Source organism: Carassius carassius, chromosome 34 (genome assembly GCF_963082965.1).
Source record: "Carassius carassius chromosome 34, fCarCar2.1, whole genome shotgun sequence".
Lineage (NCBI taxonomy): Eukaryota > Metazoa > Chordata > Actinopteri > Cypriniformes > Cyprinidae > Carassius > Carassius carassius.
Window position 1 is genome coordinate 5,749,364 of NC_081788.1, and position 19,315 is coordinate 5,768,678.

Sequence of the window (19,315 nt, forward strand, 5' to 3'; positions counted from 1 at the left end):
ATTTTTATAATTGTAACGAGTAACGATGCAGCACATAAAAAAATATTGGAGTAAAAGTATTAAACTCATCGAAAATATGTACTGAAGTAAAAGTGGAAGTAGGAGAAAAAAATAATACTCTAGTAAAGTACAGATACCGCCTTTTAGTACTTAAGTACAGTAGTGAAGTAGTTCTACTTCGTTACTATACATCTCTGTCCAGCAGCGATACCTTTTTTTCCAAAATCAGTTTACCAACTATTTCAGAAGAGCAGAAAGTGAATTTAAATGCTCCTATCTCTAAGGAAGAGTTACTAGAGGCTATTGCGAAGATGCAAAGTGGAAAAGTGCCAGGTCCCGATGGTATAGGCTGTGAATTTTATAAGGATTGGCACGCTTTGTTACTTGAACCCATGCTCAATATGTTTAATTATTCATTTAACATTGGGCGGCTTCCGGAATCGCTGAGAGAAGGTAATATTTCTCTTATTTTAAAAAAAGGTAAACCTCCTGAAGCCTGCTCTTCATATAGACCCATATCGCTATTAAATACTGACAGGAAATTGCTAGCTAAAGTTCTAGCTTCTCGTTTAGAGAAGGTAGTAACTGATCTTATTAGAGATGACCAAGTAGGTCCGCTCATCTTGTAATAATATGAGACGTCTTCTTAATATTATACAAACTTTTCAGCAACGTAAGATTGATGGGCTAGTGCTATCTCTTGATGCGGAGAAAGCATTTGACCGTATTGAGTGGTCATATTTATTTTTTGTTTTGGAGAAATTTAATTTTGGTGATTCTTTTATCAGATGGGTTAGACTGTTATACGAAGAGCCTAAAGCGTCTGTTCTTACAAATAGTTCCAAATCAGCTAGCTTCTCTTTACACGGAGGAAATAGACGGGGTGCCCATTGTCACCCCTGCTTTTTGCGCTCGCTATTGAACCCCTTGCTGAAACGATCAGAACAGACCCTTCAATTGAAGGCTTGCAAACTAATGAGAAACATCATAAAATAGCCCTTTATGCAGATGATGTGCTAATTTTCTTTTTAAATCCTGCATCTTCAGTACTATCTCTTCTTGATGTTATTAATAATTTCAGCACTTTTTCAGGATATAAGATTAATCTAAATAAGTCTGAGGCTATGCCGGTTGGTACCATGAAAACGATGCCAAAGGTTAGTTCTTTTCCATTTAAGTGGTCCCCTGGAGGATTTATATACTTGGCTATCTTTGGCTCTTATAAAAATGACTATCCACCCAAAGCTCTTATATCCTATTCAAATGATCCCTATCTTATTCTCTAAAAAGGTTTTAAAAGATGTGAACGGCTGGCTCAGCTCTTTTATCTGGAGCAAGCGCAAACCAAGGCTGAAATTCTCTGTGTTACAACTACCAGGGTCAATGGGTGGCCTGGATTTGCCCAATATTAGGTTATATCAGTGGTCTGCCCATCTAAGATATGTGTCGGATTGCGTTTCTCTTGAGAACTCTTCTACGTGGTTAGTTCTTGAACAATCTTTATCTAACCTTCCCCTTGTGGATCTGTTGTTTCTCAAAAAATTTAAAGTTGTATTTGAGAATTGTAATAACCCTCTAACGGTAAATTAACTTAGGGCATGGAGAGTTGTTTGTCGTTACGAGGGAAGAACTAAGCTAACCTCTGCTCTCACCCCAATTTTGAACAATCCGGACTTTCCTCCAGGTAGATCTGATGGGAGGTTTAAATTTTGGGCGAACAAAGGTATTATTCGACTTATAGACCTGTTTGATGAAGAAAGGTTGATGTCTTTTGAGAAGTTAAGTCAACTATATCAATTATTAAAGCAGGACTCGTTTTTTACAGATCAGAAATTACATCTTGAAAGATACCTCATTGTGTCATAACAGAAGTCTTTCCCCTATAGAAAAAGTGCTATTTCAGACACCTGGGGAGAAGTCAGTGAGTCAGTTATACAAGATTCTTAAGGCATCTTCTAAAGGAAATGTAATTTTAAATTCTAGATCGATTTGGGAGAGGGAACTTTTTGTTTCCATAAGTGAAGATGGAGTAATATTTGGAAATGTGCTAAATCTATTTCGGTATGTAATCATGCCAAGGCTATACAGTTCAAAATTGTGCATAGGATGCATATTGCACCAAATCGTAGACATGCATTCAACAATTCCCTCTCACCCCTATGTCTTAAGTGCAAGACACAAATTGGTACACTCACTCACTGTCTTTGGTCATGTAATCAGTTACAAATATATTGGGCCAAAATAGTTTCTGAAATGAGTAATATCTTTAATAAGGAGCTGGCATTAGATCCTTTATTTTTGATCCTTGGTCTGCCTGACAAAGCTTTGATTTTTTTCAAAGAAAAGAGGCTGTATAATCTTCTTACTTTTGCTGCTAGGAAAAACATATTGCTGAGATGGATATGTGACAAGACTCCTACTATATCGGGCTGGCACAAGATTTTGATGGAACTTATTCCGCTGGAATTTTTAACTTGTTTAGTTAATGGTCAGCCAGACCAGTTTTATAATGTCTGGAAACCCTTTATAAATAGTCTAGGGGTCGAATTGTCAACTATTCTATGGAAAGGTTTTCCCATTCAAATGTCTTTTGAGTGAGTATTTACTGTCTCTGAAAATGTATTGTACCTTTATTTATTTATTTATTTTGTACTCTTAAAGTGGCCTATGTTAATTGTGTTTGGTACTATTTATGCAGTGGGTTTTTTTTTTGTGGTTGGAATCTGTGTTGTGTTTTGTTAAAGTCAAAAATGTTCAATAAACATATATTTAAAAAAAAAAAGAAGAACAACTCTTAGAAGTGGTGAATGCCTCACTTCTTACTGGGACATTTCCAAACTCCCTGAAAACGGCAGTTGTTAAGCCCCTCCTGAAAAAGAGCAATCTTGATAACACCATTTTGAGCAATTATAGACCAATATCTAATTTTCCCTTAATAGGCAAAATTATAGAAAAGGTAGTTCCCCATCGAGGGAGAGACGATGCGTCGATAACGCTTTGGGAACGCATTCTGCGTGAGTGCGTCTGAAGCATCCATGTCAACTAGTCCAATGGCGAGAGTGAGCGTCAGGAGTGACATCACGACCAGGAATTGATAAAAACCCCAACCGGAGCAACCGGTGTTAGCTTTCTGTGCCTCAGCAAGCGATCTGTGTCAAACCTGTCTGTCATATTTACTGTTGTCTTGTTCAAAGTTTATATATCATGGCGAAACAACTATTCAAACAGTGTGTTTCTCCCTGCCCGCGTTATTTAACGGGTGGGGATACACACGAGCTTTGTGTAGTTTGTTTGGGAGTGGAGCATGCGTTATCAGCCTTCGAGGAGACTGATTGCCTGCATTGTGAGAAGCTTTCGCTTCGCATGCTCCGCTCCCGCTTGTCACTCTTTGATGAGAAGAGCGGCGAGCCTCGCGCTCCTCAGGGTGCAGGACCCGCTTCTGCCGAGGCAGAACGGAGAATGCATTCCTGGGGTTCGCAAATGGATCTCTCAACGGGGTTGGAGACGGGTCCGAGGGCTCTTTCTCCTCCCTTACCTGGGAGATCCATAGCTCAAACTCCGGTGTCGGAAGCCCGCCCCGCGGCTTCTTCCACCCGGGGGGAGAGCTCATTGCTTCGTTGCTCTAGCTCCGAGGAGTTAGATGTAATGGGCAGTGAAGGTGACACAATCAGGGGGGAAGAGGATTCGCCATCTCTTTCCCCAGCATATGAGGAGTTGGTTGATGTATTAACACGAGCTGTAGATAAGTTACATATATCTTGGCCATCTGATAAACAGAGCGCTCGTCCTAAAAGCAAATTAGACGAGCGTTTTCTGTCTTCTAAAACATCTCCTACATCACGGGGTCTCCCTTTTTTCCCTGATCTTCACAGTGAGCTGTCTAGATCGTGGAATAAGCCATATTCATCACGTCTTTTCAGCCCTCAAGTGCGCATTTATTCTGATATAAGAGAGCTGAAAGAAAATGGTTATGAAGCGATGCCCCGGGCGGAACAGACGCTCGCGAGCTATCTTTCCCCTGGTTCAGTGTCATCTATTAAGAAGCGACTTTGCCCACGAAGCCTTTAAAGATCACATCTAATTTAGTGGGTAAAGCTTACACAGCAGCAGGTCAGGCTGGAGCTTGCCTTCACTCGATGGCTTTGCTTCAGGCTTATCAGGCTGAGCTGCTGGGGGAGTTAGATAACAGTGAGGGAGTCAGCCGTGACGAAATTCGCGAACTTCGTCGGGCTACGGATTTATCTCTCAGGGCTACTAAAGAAACAGCACGTGCTATTGGTAGATCTATGGCTGCTTTGGTTTCTACAGAAAGACACCTTTGGCTTAATCTTTCAGATATTAAAGATAAAGATAGATCTTTTCTTTTAGATGCTCCCATTTCTCATGAAGGTCTGTTTGGTGATGCTGTGAATGAAGTGGTTGAAAGATTTCAAGAAAATAAAAAGCAATCTGAAGCTTTTAAAAGTTTTCTCCCTCGCCGATCTAATCCTGATGCTGCTGGGCGTGCAAGGCAGCCCCAGCCTTCATGCTCCTCATATCGTGTTTTTCAAAAAGAGAGTGTTGCGTCTCGCGCTCCTCCTCAAAAATCACGGGGACCGAGCCAGCACTCACAGCCAAAGCAATCTAAGCAGAAGCCGGATCTGAGGACCGTTCTTCTCGCTAAGAAAGCTTCGGCTCAGAAGATCCTGACGCCAAATGGGTCAGACCTGTGAGGGCAGCCCCAACCGAGACGGTGCGGTGTACACCTCAGTATACGGTGCCCGTCCGGTCTCGGTGCTCTCACGGGGCCGTCCTGCCAACCCCGCCACCCTTGGTGCCTCAGGGCGCAGCGGTCTCCAGCGGGTCTCTGGCGCTGTGTCTCTCAGACACTGCGTCTGGCTCGCTCCCTCTGAGGGGGGTTCAAGAGCAGTTAGCTCCGGTGGTTCCTGCGTTTCGGCTTCAGGTCCCTGCACTAGCTGTTCAAATTACACCAGAGGCCAGCCTCGAGAGGCTGGTTCCCTTAGTAGAATGTCTGACAGAATGGAAAAGTCTGCCGAATATATCTCAATGGGTCCTGCAGATAGTAGAGAAGGGTTACAGAATCCAGTTCGGTTCTCGTCCCCCTCGCTACAATGGGGTGTTGCTCACAGTAGTGCATCCCGAGCAGGCTCTGGTCATGGAGCAAGAAGTGAAATCTCTTTTAGCGAAAAATGCTATAGAGCAGGTGTATCCTCCCGACAGGGCATCGGGTTTTTACAGCCGTTATTTCATTGTTCCAAAAAAGGATGGAGGGCTGCGTCCCATTTTAGATCTTCGTCTGTTGAATCATACAGTTCAGAAATTAAAATTCAAGATATTGACACTCAAACAGATCGTGACTCAAATCAGATCCGAGGACTGGTTCGTCACGATATACCTAAAAGATGCGTACTTCCATATCTCCATCCTCCCTCAGCACAGGAAGTTCCTAAGGTTTTCTTTCGGGGGCAAAGAATACCAGTATCGGGTACTTCCCTTCGGTCTAGCTCTCTCACCCCGCACATTCACGAAATGCGTAGATGCAGCTCTGGCCCCGCTCAGGCTGCAGGGCATACGTATTCTGAATTACTTGGACGACTGGTTGATTTTAGCGGAATCAGAACAGTTGGCGGTTCGGCATCGAGATGTCGTCCTCGCTCATATGCAGAAGTTGGGTTTGAGGCTCAATACCAAGAAGAGTGTGCTATCTCCATTACAGAGGACCACTTTTCTTGGGGTGGTATGGGATTCGGTCATGATGCGAGCCGCTCTTTTGCCCGCTCGTGTAGCCAACATCCTCACAGCCACATCAGAGCTAAAGCAAGGCCAGTCACGCACTGTAAAACAGTTCGAGAGATTGTTGGGTCTCATGGCAGCAGCGTCCAATGTGATCCCCTTTGGCCTGCTGGGCATGAGACCTTTACAGTGGTGGCTCAGGACCAGAGGGTTCTCCCCGAGGGGGAAACCCACTTCGTACGATCAAGATCACGCGGCGGTGTCTCCGCGCCTTGGTCATATGGAGAGAACACTGGTTCGTGTCCCAGGGTCCGGTATTGGGAGCTCTTTGTCATCGGGTTGCCATCTCGACAGATGCTTCCCTTACCGGCTGGGGAGCGGTAATGGAAGGCCGCTCAGCTCAGGGTCTGTGGGAGAGCCATCATCACTCTTGGCACATCAACTGCCTGGAGATGATGGCGGTCTTCAAAGCTTTGAGGCACTTCCTGCCAGACCTGAGGGACCATCATGTGCTGGTCCGCACAGACAATACATCGGTGGTCTCTTACATCAACCGTCAGGGGGGTCTGCGCTCGCGCCCACTCTGCAAATTAGCGCACCAGATCCTCCTGTGGTCCCTGGGGAAATTACGCTCTCTGAGGGCAATGTATATACCAGGGACTCAGAATATTGGAGCAGACACCCTGTCGAGGCAGGTGCTGAGGTCAGGGAAATGGAGGCTTCACCCCGAGGTGGTGGAGCTCATATGGGAATCTTATGGCCAAGCAGAAGTGGATCTGTTTGCGTCTCAGTACACGACGCACTGTCCACTATGGTTCTCCCTTACTCATCCAGCCCCCCTGGGGTTGGACGCTATGGTACAGACGTGGCCGAGGCCGTGGCTCCCAGGAGTTCTGGAGAGAGTCCGCCAGGACGGAGTAAGTCTACTTCTCGTAGCTCCACACTGGCCGAGCCGAATCTGGTTTGCGGACCTGATTCATCTCCTCGACGGTCCTCCCTTGGAGATCCCGATCAGGAAAGACCTTCTATCTCAGGCCGGGGGCACTATATTTCACCCCCGGCCAGAGATTTGGAAGCTTTGGGTGTGGCCTCTGAGGGGGCGCAACTCATAGAGAGTGGTCTCTCAACTGAGGTTGTGGAGACCATTCTTAGCTCCAGAGCTCCAGCTACGAGGAAACTTTATAGACTCAAATGGAATGTTTTTTCTTCTTGGTGTTACCAACATCAGTGTTACCCTGTCCACTGCTCTGTTGGCTCAGTTCTTGAGTTTTTACAGGACCGCTTCACTTCTGGTCTGTGTCCATTCACCCTAAAAGTTTACGTGGCGGCCATTTCAGCTTTCCACGCCCCAGTGGGTGGTGCATCTCTGGGTCGTGACCCTCTTATCTCTCGTTTCCTTCGTGGCACCTTGAGGCTGAGACCTGCAACTCGTACTAGAGTGCCGGCCTGGGACCTGGCTATAGTTTTAGAAGGCCTTTCTAGGGCTCCTTTTGAACCCCTAGATTCTGTCTCTGAGAAGTTTCTTTCGTTTAAGACTACCTTTCTCCTTGCTATTTCGTCCCTAAAAAGAGTCGGAGACCTTCAGGCTCTCTCGGTTTCTCCCACCTGCCTTGAATTTGCACCTGGGATGGTCAAAGCATTTCTCTACCCTAAGCAGGGATACGTCCCTAAGGTACCGACCATTGTTCCGAGACCTATTGTTCTGCAGGCTTTCTGTCCTCCCCCGTTTGCATCATCGGCCTCTTTAAAATTCTTATCTTTGTTTTTAAATCCGTAAATAATCTGGCACCAAGCTATTTGTCTGAGCTTCTCTGTCCACATAATCCCACACGAAATCTGAGGTCTGGTGACCAGAAACTTTTGTCTGTCCCCAGATCACGGTTAAAGAATAGAGGAGACAGAGCCTTTGCGATTGCTGGCCCTAGGCTGTGGAACAGCCTTCCATTTTACATCAGAGCGGCTCAATCTCTAACTGTTTTTAAATCCTCTCCTAAAACCTACTTCTTTTCTTTAGCTTTTAATACATTGTGATATTTTGTCATGAATGTGTGGTTATGTCCTTGTTTTGTATCTTGTGTATTGTTCAGCACTTTGGTCAGCCCTGTTTGCTGTTTTTAAATGTGCTATATAAATAAATAAAAACTTGAAACTTGATCGGACCAGGAAAAGTCTAACCTCTTGTGCCCGGTGCGAGCATTGGACACTTATGTTCATCGGACTTCTTCTTTTCGGAAATCCGATCAGCTGTTTGTTTGTTTCGGGTCACCTAAGATAGGTCTTCCTGCCACTAAACAGACACTTAGTAAGTGGATAGTTGGGGCTATCCTTCTTGCCCATGAGTCTTCTGACCTACCGTGCCCTTTGGGGGTCAGAGCTCATTCTACTAGGAGTATGGCGGCCTCTAGAGCCTTATTATCTGTGGCCTCTCTTCAGGATGTTTGCGATGCGGCAGGCTGGTCCTCGCCACTCACGTTCATCAGGTTTTATAGCCTAGACCTGGACGCTACTCCCGGGTCTCAGGTTTTTAATTCTTGAGCCGTTGGTTTTTTCTGGCTGACACTCAGGCACTTGTTATATGGCGGTTTGGGTATTCTCGTTCCCAAAGCGTTATCGACGCATCGTCTCTCCCTCGATGGGGAACGTCTCAGTTACGTCTGTAACCTCGGTTCCCCGAGAAGGGAACGAGACGATGCGTCTCCCTGCCATACTTCCTTCGTTCCTGTGATCGACTTGCTTCGGCACTGTCGAAGCTAACACCGGTTGCTCCGGTTGGGGTTTTTATCAATTCCTGGTCGTGACGTCACTCCTGACGCTCACTCTCGCCATTGGACTAGTTGACATGGATGCTTCAGACGCACTCACACAGAATGCGTTCCCAAAGCGTTATCGACGCATTGTCTCGTTCCCTTCTCGGGGAACCGAGGTTACAGACGTAACCGAGACGTTTTTAAGTCAGCTGAATAAATACGTAAACTCAAATGGATACCTGGACAATTTTCAATCTAGTTTCCGACCGCATCACAGCACAGAGACAGCACTCATTAAGATAATAAGTGATATTCGCTTAAATTGTGACTCAAAATTTCAGTGCTGGTATTGCTAGATCTCAGTGCTGCTTTTGACACTGTCTATCATAACATACTACTAGAGAGACTGGAAAACTGGGTCTGGCTTTCTGAAATGGTACTCAAATGGTTCAGGTCATACTTAGAAGGGAGATGTTATTATGTGAGTCTAGGAGAGCATAAGTCTAAGTGGACATCCATGACATGCGGAGTCCCACAAGGCTCAATTCTTGCACTTCTCTTTTTTTAGACTATATATGCTTCCACTAAGTCAAATAATGAGAAAGAACCAAATTGCCTATCACAGGTATGGTGATGATACCCAAATTTACCTAGCCTTATCTCCAAATGACTACAGTCCAATTGACTCCCTCTGCCAATGCATTGATGAAAATAATAGTTTGATGTGCCAGAACTTTTTTTTAAGTTAAACAAGAAGAAAACTGAAGTCATTGCATTTGGAAACAAAGATGAAGTGTTCAAGGTGAATGCATACCTTAACTAAGAATCATGTCAGGAGTCTTGGTGTGATTCTGGAGACAGAGCTTAGTTTCAGTAGTCATGTCAAGGCATTAACTAAATCAGCATACTATCATTTAAAAAAACATTGCAAGAATTAGATGTTTTGTTTCCAGCCAAAACCTGGAGAAACTTGTTCATGCCTTTATCAACAGCAGGGTGGACTATTGTAATGGTCTCCTCACCTGCCTTCACAAAAAGACCATTAGACAGCTGGAGCTCATCTAGAACGCTGCCGCCAGGATTCTGACTAGAACCAGAAAATCTGAGCAAATCACACGAGTCCTCAGGTCCTTACACTGGCTTCCAGTTACGTTCAGGATTGATTTTAAACTACTTTTACTCTATAACTATATTCACTCAATGACCTAGAACCGAAATACATTGCAGATATGTTCACTGAATATAAACCTAACAGACCACTCAGATCATTAGAAAAGAGTCAGTTAGAAATACTAAGGGTTCACACAAAACAAGGGGAGTCCGCCTTAAGTTACTATGCCACCCACAGTTGGAATCCACTTCCAGAAGAGATCAGATGTGCTAAAACACTAGTCACATTTAAATCTAGACTCAAAACCCATCTGTTTAGCTGTGCATTTGTCGAATAAGCACTGTGCGATGCCCGAACTGATTGCACTGTATTTTAGGTATTCACTGTATTTTATGTAAAATCATTTTCTATTTCTACTTGTTTTAAATTAATTTTAAATAAGTAAATTTTGTTATCTTTTCCAAAAGTTTTAAAATTGCTTGTTATATTTTTGTTCTTCATGATTATTTTACTTTCTTTTATGTAAAGCTCTTGAATTACCATTGTGTACGAAATGTGCTATATAAATAAACTTGCCTTGCCAACGTCCGACAAGAGCTCAATACTCACGGCAACGAATGGGTAAGCCTCTCCGGGGGGAAGACGGAATGGTAAAGTTGTGTGGCTAGGAGGCTCTTGCAGGCATATGACGGGAGCTCAATACTCACTGCATGATTGGGTAAGACTTGCAGACCATAGAATGGAAAAGGAGGCTCTTGCCGGCATCCAACGGAAGCTCAATACTCATGGCATTAGGTAGGTAAGCCTTGCCAACAGTAGAATGGAAGTTAAGGTTGTGTAGCCGGGAAGCTCTCACTGTCATTGGACGAGAGCTTAATACTCAAGGCTCAGATGGGTAAGCTTCGCCGGAAGTCGGAAGGAAAGGCAAATGTAGCTTGACTGGGAGGGCTCTTGCAGGAATTCAATACTCACTTCATCAGATGGGTAAGCCTCGCCAGGAGTTGAAAGAAAAACATATTTGCTCCACCAGGACCACTCTTGCAGCACATGACAGGGAGTTCAATACTCAGAACAATTTGAGTTGTCTAAAAAGGTAGATGCTATGGGGATTACTTTGTGTAATTGTTTAACAAATCCAATAAGATGCTTCCAATAACATGCCAGAAAATCTTGGAGCAGCTTTGCATTCGAAATTTAAGCATACAACAAAATAGAAATGTATCCCACATAAGTGCCATGGATGCATAAGCACAGCTTTGGAAGCTGAGGTGATGGCGACTTTCGCCAGCCAAGTGCTAAAGACCCATTAATTTTTTTCTTCTCTCTCATCATACTGATTGCATGATCGATGTCCTACAATTGAGAGAAAGAGAGAATTCATCAAGAGCAATCCAGTTGATTAAGCTTAAACAGCTAATTCTGCTGAGCTGACAGATCAATTAGGAGTTTCTTACCCCAGAATTCTCAGAGTAGCCACTCCAAAGATTGTTAATTATCCGATTTATCAGCAGAATAATCCACAGAAAACTCTGTTACCCAATTAATTGTTAGTGATTGCCGTAGATGAGGTGTTTATGTCCGCACTTGCCAGGATTTGGGCCCAGAAGTTGTGAACCATTGGAGGTGGCTCTGAGGCAACAGCATTTGGTGGAACGGGCAGTGATGTTGCTATAAAAAGAGAATATTGTGATTTTAAATGAAGTAAAAAGATTTAAGGTGGAAGAGCAGGGGCCGCGATTGTCAGGGAAGGCAGCCTTGTGTTTAATATCAACCTCTGGGGCTTGAGGTGGGAAACGGAGACAAGTGCAAGAAATATGGAGGAAAAGAAAGACGTGTGTTGTGAGTGGTGGCAGCCTCACACTAGTGTCTGCTTTGGGAGCTGGAGGCCACTGAAAAGGAAAAACAGGGCTATTAGTTGTAGGAGGAAGAAGACCAAGATCTGTGGACCTGTGGTACAAGCAGAGGCAGCCTCACACTTGCTTCAACTGTAGGCCATGGGACAGGGTGGATTGTGACATATTGATGGGCAATGCTGAAATGCCAAAGTAGCCAACGGTGTTGACAATTTAGTCATTTGTTGTTTAGATTTAACAATTTCTTAGACTACCCTAGCAACTTGTTTTGCCAAAGCACATTGCAACAAATGTACTTTTTTGGCAACTTTTAAAAGTTTTAAGTCATTAAAAAGATATGCATTTTCATCTTAACCACACAAAGAACAAAGTATTGAAAAGCTAGCCTAAACAGCACGTTTGGCTAGAGACTTGAAGAAAGGTGCCTAGCAATACTCATGTCATGTAAATTAGGTTGCTAGTTGCACTTGATCAGTAATTTTTTCCTTTATCATAAATCTTAGTTGTTAGTTTGTGCCTATAAGTGATATAATAATATATCATTTAGGTACATAGTTGAAAATTTCTCTTAAATGAATCTTTTTCATCTATTTAACTAAATGAAGTGTAATTTAAAATACAGGAAAAATGCTAGCGAAAAGAATTTTTGGAAATCTGAGTAATTTCTTTTTATGACGTGATATCAACATACTTTTGTGCCACGACGTCATTTAACAACTTTCAGCAACAAACAACTTAACTTTTAGTGACTTTACCTAAAAATGTATTTACAACACGGCCTGTGCTACTAGAACAAGAGCTTGAGGCCCAGCTGCATACAAAGCTGCGGCCGGAAGAGCCACGGTAAAAGGTGTGGAAGATTTTTATTAATAAGATTCTACTCAATCAAGTATAATCAAGATGTATCTAGTCACATATATGCATATGTGTCTTATTCCATTATAATCATATAGCCTTTGTGTGAAAGGAATGTGCCTATGTCTGCAAAAAACATCCTGACCACCACAGATAGGAAACATCTGGAAAAACATGCAATGGGTCTCTTTTCTTTACAAGTCTCTAGGGATGTATTAAAATTTAAGCATAAGGAAAAGTCTGACTATTTGGAACGCCCTGTATAGGGTATATAATGGGATGCCACTGAGCATTCGGGAGATCTTCTTGCAGAGAACATCTCGGCTTTGTTTCTCTCTGAAATAAAGTCTATCTTCTGGAAACAAAACCCCGTGACTGTGTGATTCCTCAGATCCATGGCAGACAAAAATACACTACATTTGGCACCCCAGATGGGACTGGAAAGGAGCAGCAGAGTGGACGACCGCTTTTGAGCTGACTGATGAGCAACACACACACACAGTGGTGGCCACCATAGAATAAGGTAAGCATTTTTGCTTATATAATTAGTGTGTGTTGTTGACTGGTCAGTTCTGAGCGGTAAGGTCACTTAAAATCTGCTCTTCCAAATTTAGAACTAATTAAATAAATAAAAATGGGGGGTTTGTTTCCAGAAGAAAAACTGCAGATACATATTTGGTTTACTGAAAGGTCTTTTGGAAAAGGCCTGATTTTAATCTGGATAGTGTAGGCAGAAATACATTGCATGCAATGGTCTGTGTTTATTGTGGGCTGGGCCTATAAGGGACAGCAATACACGTGAGCCAGATGTATTATAGAGGAAAAGTCCTTTGGATACCGCTCTGTATATGTAAGATACAGAGGTCTGAACGGAAAGGCGGAAAAGTCCTTAGGGAAGGCAGAAATCCTGTATAGTACTGATTTTTACTTTGTTGAGGAAGTGTATCAGTGAAAGAGCGAGTAGAGCTGACAGGTCACTCAGGAGAGTGTAGAGTACTCTGTATTTATGTATGTTTTAATGTAAGTGTCTGTGTGACTGGCTGTGTTTGTTTGAGAAAATAGATTCTATATTTGGTGGAGCAAGAGGTGCACTTCCCTCCTTGACCATCACTTGAGAGTGATTAGGTTACAGGGACGGGCGTGGCTGGTGTTGAGAAAGGATAAGTGCAGGAGCCCTAAAACAATAAACTTAACTGTATGAATGTTGTTTTAGAGAAAAAATAAACAAAAATGTTCCAAGAAATGGACTGTGCAGAATATACAAATAATATATTAATTAAAACAAGATATGCATGTATTATTTAATAACTTGTCTTAATGTATGAATTTAAAAGATGCATGTGCTTAAAACATTATATCTAATATGTGAAGACATCTAAAATTTGTATCTTGTTATCCCTGGGACACAGTATAAAAGTTAATCCATTACAGAGTTCCAGAGATTGGGCTTGTGTAAATAAAAAATAAATAAATAAATAAATAAATAAATAACTTGTGTAGTGCAATGTGTAATGAGAGCAAGATTGGGTGACCAAGTTAATAGACATTTTGATTCAAAGGCCATATGCAATTTACAATAGGAAGGGACTAGTTGCTTAAATAGTTAAATTAAATTATTATATTTACAATAATAGGAATTATTTAATGTTGGTTATAGGAAACATTAATTCACCAATACCAGATTATTCTGAATCATGGATGAACATTTAGAAGAAAAATGATGATTGAAGTCTTTATTTTACCATACGAATGTCAGGCTGTTATAAAAGGAAGGTTTATTTTGTTTTATTGCAGTACACTTAGATAATAAAGGCAGCTGATTTCTGCATTTTGCAAAGAAAAAAAAATGCTTGCTATTTTCCTGCAATGAGGAACTTGCTTTACTAACATAGAATAAGAGAACTGCTGTTTTCAACCAGATGATTTTGTTTTTATTAAGGGACCTCTGAAAGAAGAGGTTAAAAAGTGAAAATCATAAAAAGAGCTGACTGCTCAGACACAATTTGGTCAGAGGTTACATAGGTACATTTGATTAATGCAGTCTCTGAGTGTTAAAATTTCAGATGACTTCTGGAACAGTGCCTTGACAAAAGGACGCAATGAACTGTCTGTCAAGAAATGGCAAAGCAGCAAACACAGCTACAGAGAGAAGAAGAGGGAGGGGCTGACGGATGTTCCCCTCCCCTCCTGAAAGAGGAGAGCACTCTTCAGCAAGGAGAAAGACTGAATTAAAGCAGGAAAAGGTGAATCTTTCACTTGAGACTTTTCCTGAGGGTGAAAAGAACATTATGAAATGCAAAACTCTGGCAGAAAGCAACCAGAAGCCAGACTGAGAAGAAGCAGAAAAACAACGGAGACTGTACACCACAACATCAGGTCTTTGAGTGCCATCACAGACTGACGACCCAGTACAACAGCCCAGGCTGATGATTTCACCAGAAGGACTCCCATCCCTTCAGTGCACAGGTGCTGCATGTGAAATGAACACTATAGAGACTGCTTCAAATGTTAATTATTTTATTTCATTATTTTTTAACTATATTATTCTTGATTAGTCATTGGTCTCACAGCACTTCTTTAAATTCTGTGTTTTAACTAACATTCTCAATCTGCTTTTCAATAGGTACCAGTCCAGCCTTATGTCTTAAAGAAAACATAATTTTGACAGACAGAAGTGAGTACTTGACTCACCAATCAGATAAACATGAAGCTGGATTTGGCATAGTAAGGCTGTTTCATTAACCAACTAGGGGAAAACCACAACTAAATACTTGACAACAATGCTGAACATTTAAAAAAAAAAAAAAAAAAATTAATAAATAAAATAAAAAAGGGTAACTTGATGAACAATAGAAAAAATATATATTGTTGAGAAAATAGAAATATTGGTCACTCCATTTTGTTTAACGGTAATTTTCTAAGGTAAAACTAAATAAAATAAAAATGAATAGAAAATTATTTCCAAAATCATGAAATCACATATACTGTCATCACTGGGGATAACAAGATGGAAATGTTGATGGCCATGGATCCTAGATTATGCAGAGATCTCCAATCCTCTTCTCAAAGTTGCTCATGAGCAATAACAAAAAAGGATTTGAATAAACTTTAAATTAGATGAACAAGTGACATTTGAGAAATTAGAATTGGCTCTCTCAAATGCCCAATGCCTAGGCCTAATATTCTAAACAAATCAATCTATTAGATTTTAAAGAAAGAAAGAAAGAAAGAAAGAAGGAAGAAGAAGAAGAAAAAAGAAGGTTTATAGAGCGGTGCTAAACTAAACTTTATGGTGACTGATGTTGCCCAGTTGCGTGACATCTAGAAGCTATGTGGAATGATAGCAGGTCTACGCTAAGTAGAGTCTAACATCAAAGGTTTATGTTATCCTACACAAAATGTGCCATTCCACAGCTAAAATAATTTAGTTCACAGTCAGCTGACATTTTGAGAAAAAAAAATATGTTTTTGGCCAAAAGGGGGTATGAAAGTGTGTGAAAAAGTATGAATGATGGTGTTGTATGGCATGAAAGAGATTGTCTGACGAGTCACTGTGGCAATTCAATCAATTTGCCAAAACAGCTGTATACAAATTTGAATGTGGGCCCACAGGGCAAATTTATGCCCAGTAAAATAATGACCATGGATGAATTTGGTTAAATTTCCTGGTCAGTACCGAGGTCTTTGTTGTGGCAGAAAGAAGAACAGTGCTACACATGCGCAGCGTATAACATGGGAAGGCAGATCAAAGCAAGCTTGCTCTGTCCACCCCACATCTAACTTTCTTTTCAGCATATCATGATGGAGCTGATTGTGTCAAAAGGATGAAATATTATCTTTCTGACTGTTAACATAAATAAAGTGGGCTGAGTGTTTTCCAGGTCAAAAGGCCTATGCTACTGAGAAAGATAGGCCTAGGAAATTAACCAGTGATATAGTGGAACTCAGTTTACAAAACAAAGAGATAACTGAATAAAATTGAAATGAATTTAAAAGTAGTAAGGATGCCGATAATGGAGTAAAACCAAATTCTTTGTAATATTATAAAAAATGGGTATTCACCCTTTTCTTATTGTAAAGACATTGTAAAGCACTGGAATTGTGAAAACTCAAAAAGGGGCCAAGACAGCCCTCAACCCACATTACATTTCTACAGGTCACACCAAGAAGAACAAATGGCAAGATGAGCAAAATAGCATGCTTGATAACACTAACAAAAACTCTGAAGTTTTCGATTTACAGGTGACAGCAGTTCTAGGAAGGCCAAGGAATGCTTCGCTCCATCAAAGAGAACCAGTGAGGGTGCAGTTATGATCTCAAGGGAGAGCCTTGCATTAATCAGCAAAACGGTTACAGAGTGACACCTGAGTTCACATCTCTAACCTTAAAATACGCCAACCAGCTTTGGCAACTCCACACAGCATGAAGTGAGGGATGAAGGGTGTGCTAGTAACGACCCACCCTTGCCAACGAGTGAAAGACCATTGCAACGACTCGCAAAGAGTCTCCCTGGTGAAGATGGATTGAGAGAGTGATGGGACTGCTACTGAGATCAAAATACTTGGGAGCAGATGTGGGCCAAGAAATGGAAAAGAAAAAGTGGAAAGATAATGTCAAGTAATGGCAGATCAAAAAATTTGAAGGTTAGAAGAAGGGAAATATGGATGTAGGAAGATTTGAAGGGAGAATAGAGCAATTGAATGCAACAAATAGAATGAAAGGAGCAAAATAGAAAAGCTTGAGATTATTTGTAAATTGAAGAAGGAAAAGTATGTGTTATGTTTGGGGGACAATGCTGTATTTATATACCAAATAATACTGCTCCAGAATGAGCATTTAGTGAAGTAATGATCAAATTGAAAAGGCTAAGAATGGTAGATAAAAAAAAATGTTGGAAAAGATAATAAAATAGGAGCATAGTTTATAACTAAATTGGGAAAGTTTTTAGGAATTGCATTATTGACAGGAGATTTACTATTTTACTGTATACTTCCTATATTGAGGTCACTAGTCACAGCCACCGCTAAGCAAATTAAATTCAAAGATGTCAAGATGATGGGAAATTGATTTTTGAGGGTAACCAAAAAGGCTCTCTACGATACATAAGGATCTGAGCTGAAGATCAACTCTTATAATCTTGTGATATTTAATGTGTGATGTGATTATGTATTTTTATGCCTTTTATACATAACTTTGATAACCAGGCAAATGCTGAACCAATTGCACGTTCATTCTTATAACATTGTGTACTATTAAAGAAGGAATTAGGGGGACTGGATCTTTTACTCCCTCCTCGTCAAATAAGGAGAGAGATGTTTGGTCCGGTAATCCCTCAGAGTGGAATTTCATGATCTAGTCACTGGTGATAATACAATGTGACTTATTTAGTCACTAGGTAGTGTAACTAATAAGTCTCAAAGGGGAGAATGTGGAAGATTTATATTAATAAGATTTTACTCAATCAAGTATAATCAAGATGAATCTAGTCACATATATGCATATGTGTCTTATTCCATTATAATCATATAGCCTTTGTGTGAAAGGAATGTGCCTATGTCTGCAAAAAACATCCTGACCACCACAGATAGGAAACATCTGGAAAAACATGCAATGGGCCTCTTTTCTTTACCATAGCATGTCTCTAGGGAGGTATTAAAATTTTAAGCATAAGGAAAAGTCTGACTATTTGGAACGCCCTGTATAGGGTATATAATGGGATGCCACTGAGCATTCGGGAGATCTTCTTGCAGAGAACATCTCGGCTTTGTTTCTCTCTGAAATAAAGTCTATCTTCTGGAAACAAAACCCTGTGACTGTGTGATTCCTCAGATCCATGGCAGACAAAAATACACTACAAAGGTTGAGTTGAAGTGGGAAGCGAGTGAGGCTTTGCTGCTGTGAGATGAGGGGCACGGCCCATGGATCGTTGGAAGTCTGCCACTATTCTCCATGCTTAAGGAAAGCAATGGTGGTGTCAGCAAGGTGAGTTTGGGGCCTTGCGAGCTTTGCTCAAAATATTTTGTGAGGTTTGGCTGATTGCTGGGAGAGTAACTTAGACCGTACAGATCCACTTTGTTCCATGGAATTAATCAGCATTTACCTCAGGCTTAAATATGGTTAACTTTCCGATTGGAAGAATTGTAGGCACAGCCAAAAAATGTGTGGCTGGTCTAGAAGAGTTCAGTGGCTGCGATGAAGCCTGGAGCTCACTGTCTGGCTGAGAAGAAGCGATCCTGGGGCTGGCAGATTGGCCGGAGAACCGAAAAATCTCCCATATAGACCTTGTCTTCTAATTGGGAGAAGCTGAGTCTAACATATAATGGAAAGAGATGCCAACCAAATTTTGATAAACTGTCAACGGATAGAGGTAAGTCAGCTGTATTTATACTATGGTGTTGATTAACTTGTGCACTCCAACAGTGTTAATTAGGCTAAGTATCTGATGCGCTCCTCCCAAACCTTGTTAATAAAACATAATTTATTTTCACCTGTAAGGATGTTAGCAACTGATTGCAATGACATTGTTGTTCTCTGTGTTTAAGGACATTTTACAATTATTGTGATATTACTGACCAATATTAGAGAACTTTTAGATCACAGTTAATAGAATGTGTCGGGGATTTGGTTTTTCAGCCAGCTGTGTTTTTCCTTTTTGTGTGTCTGTGCTTGTGTATTTGTGAGTTGGTGTATCCCAGGGTGTGGTTATGCACTCTTTTCTGTGGTTAATTGCTGAATGTAAATCACCTGCCTAAAATCAACTCTTTAAATCAACAATTTAAACTCTGGGCATTCAATCATTTTCTGCCAGATCATTCAGTCTGCTGATGTGGTACTAAACTAAAACCTCCCAGTGTCTTTGGACGAGTTTTTGGGTCATGAGTTTTGTTGGAGTTCTATTTCTGTTTCTCCTATGCTTTAGACAACACCCTACCCGCATTCTGCCTGCTATGCCCATTCAACAAACTATTCTCTCTGCTCTACCAGCTCACCTCATCCAACAATCTTCAACACTAAAG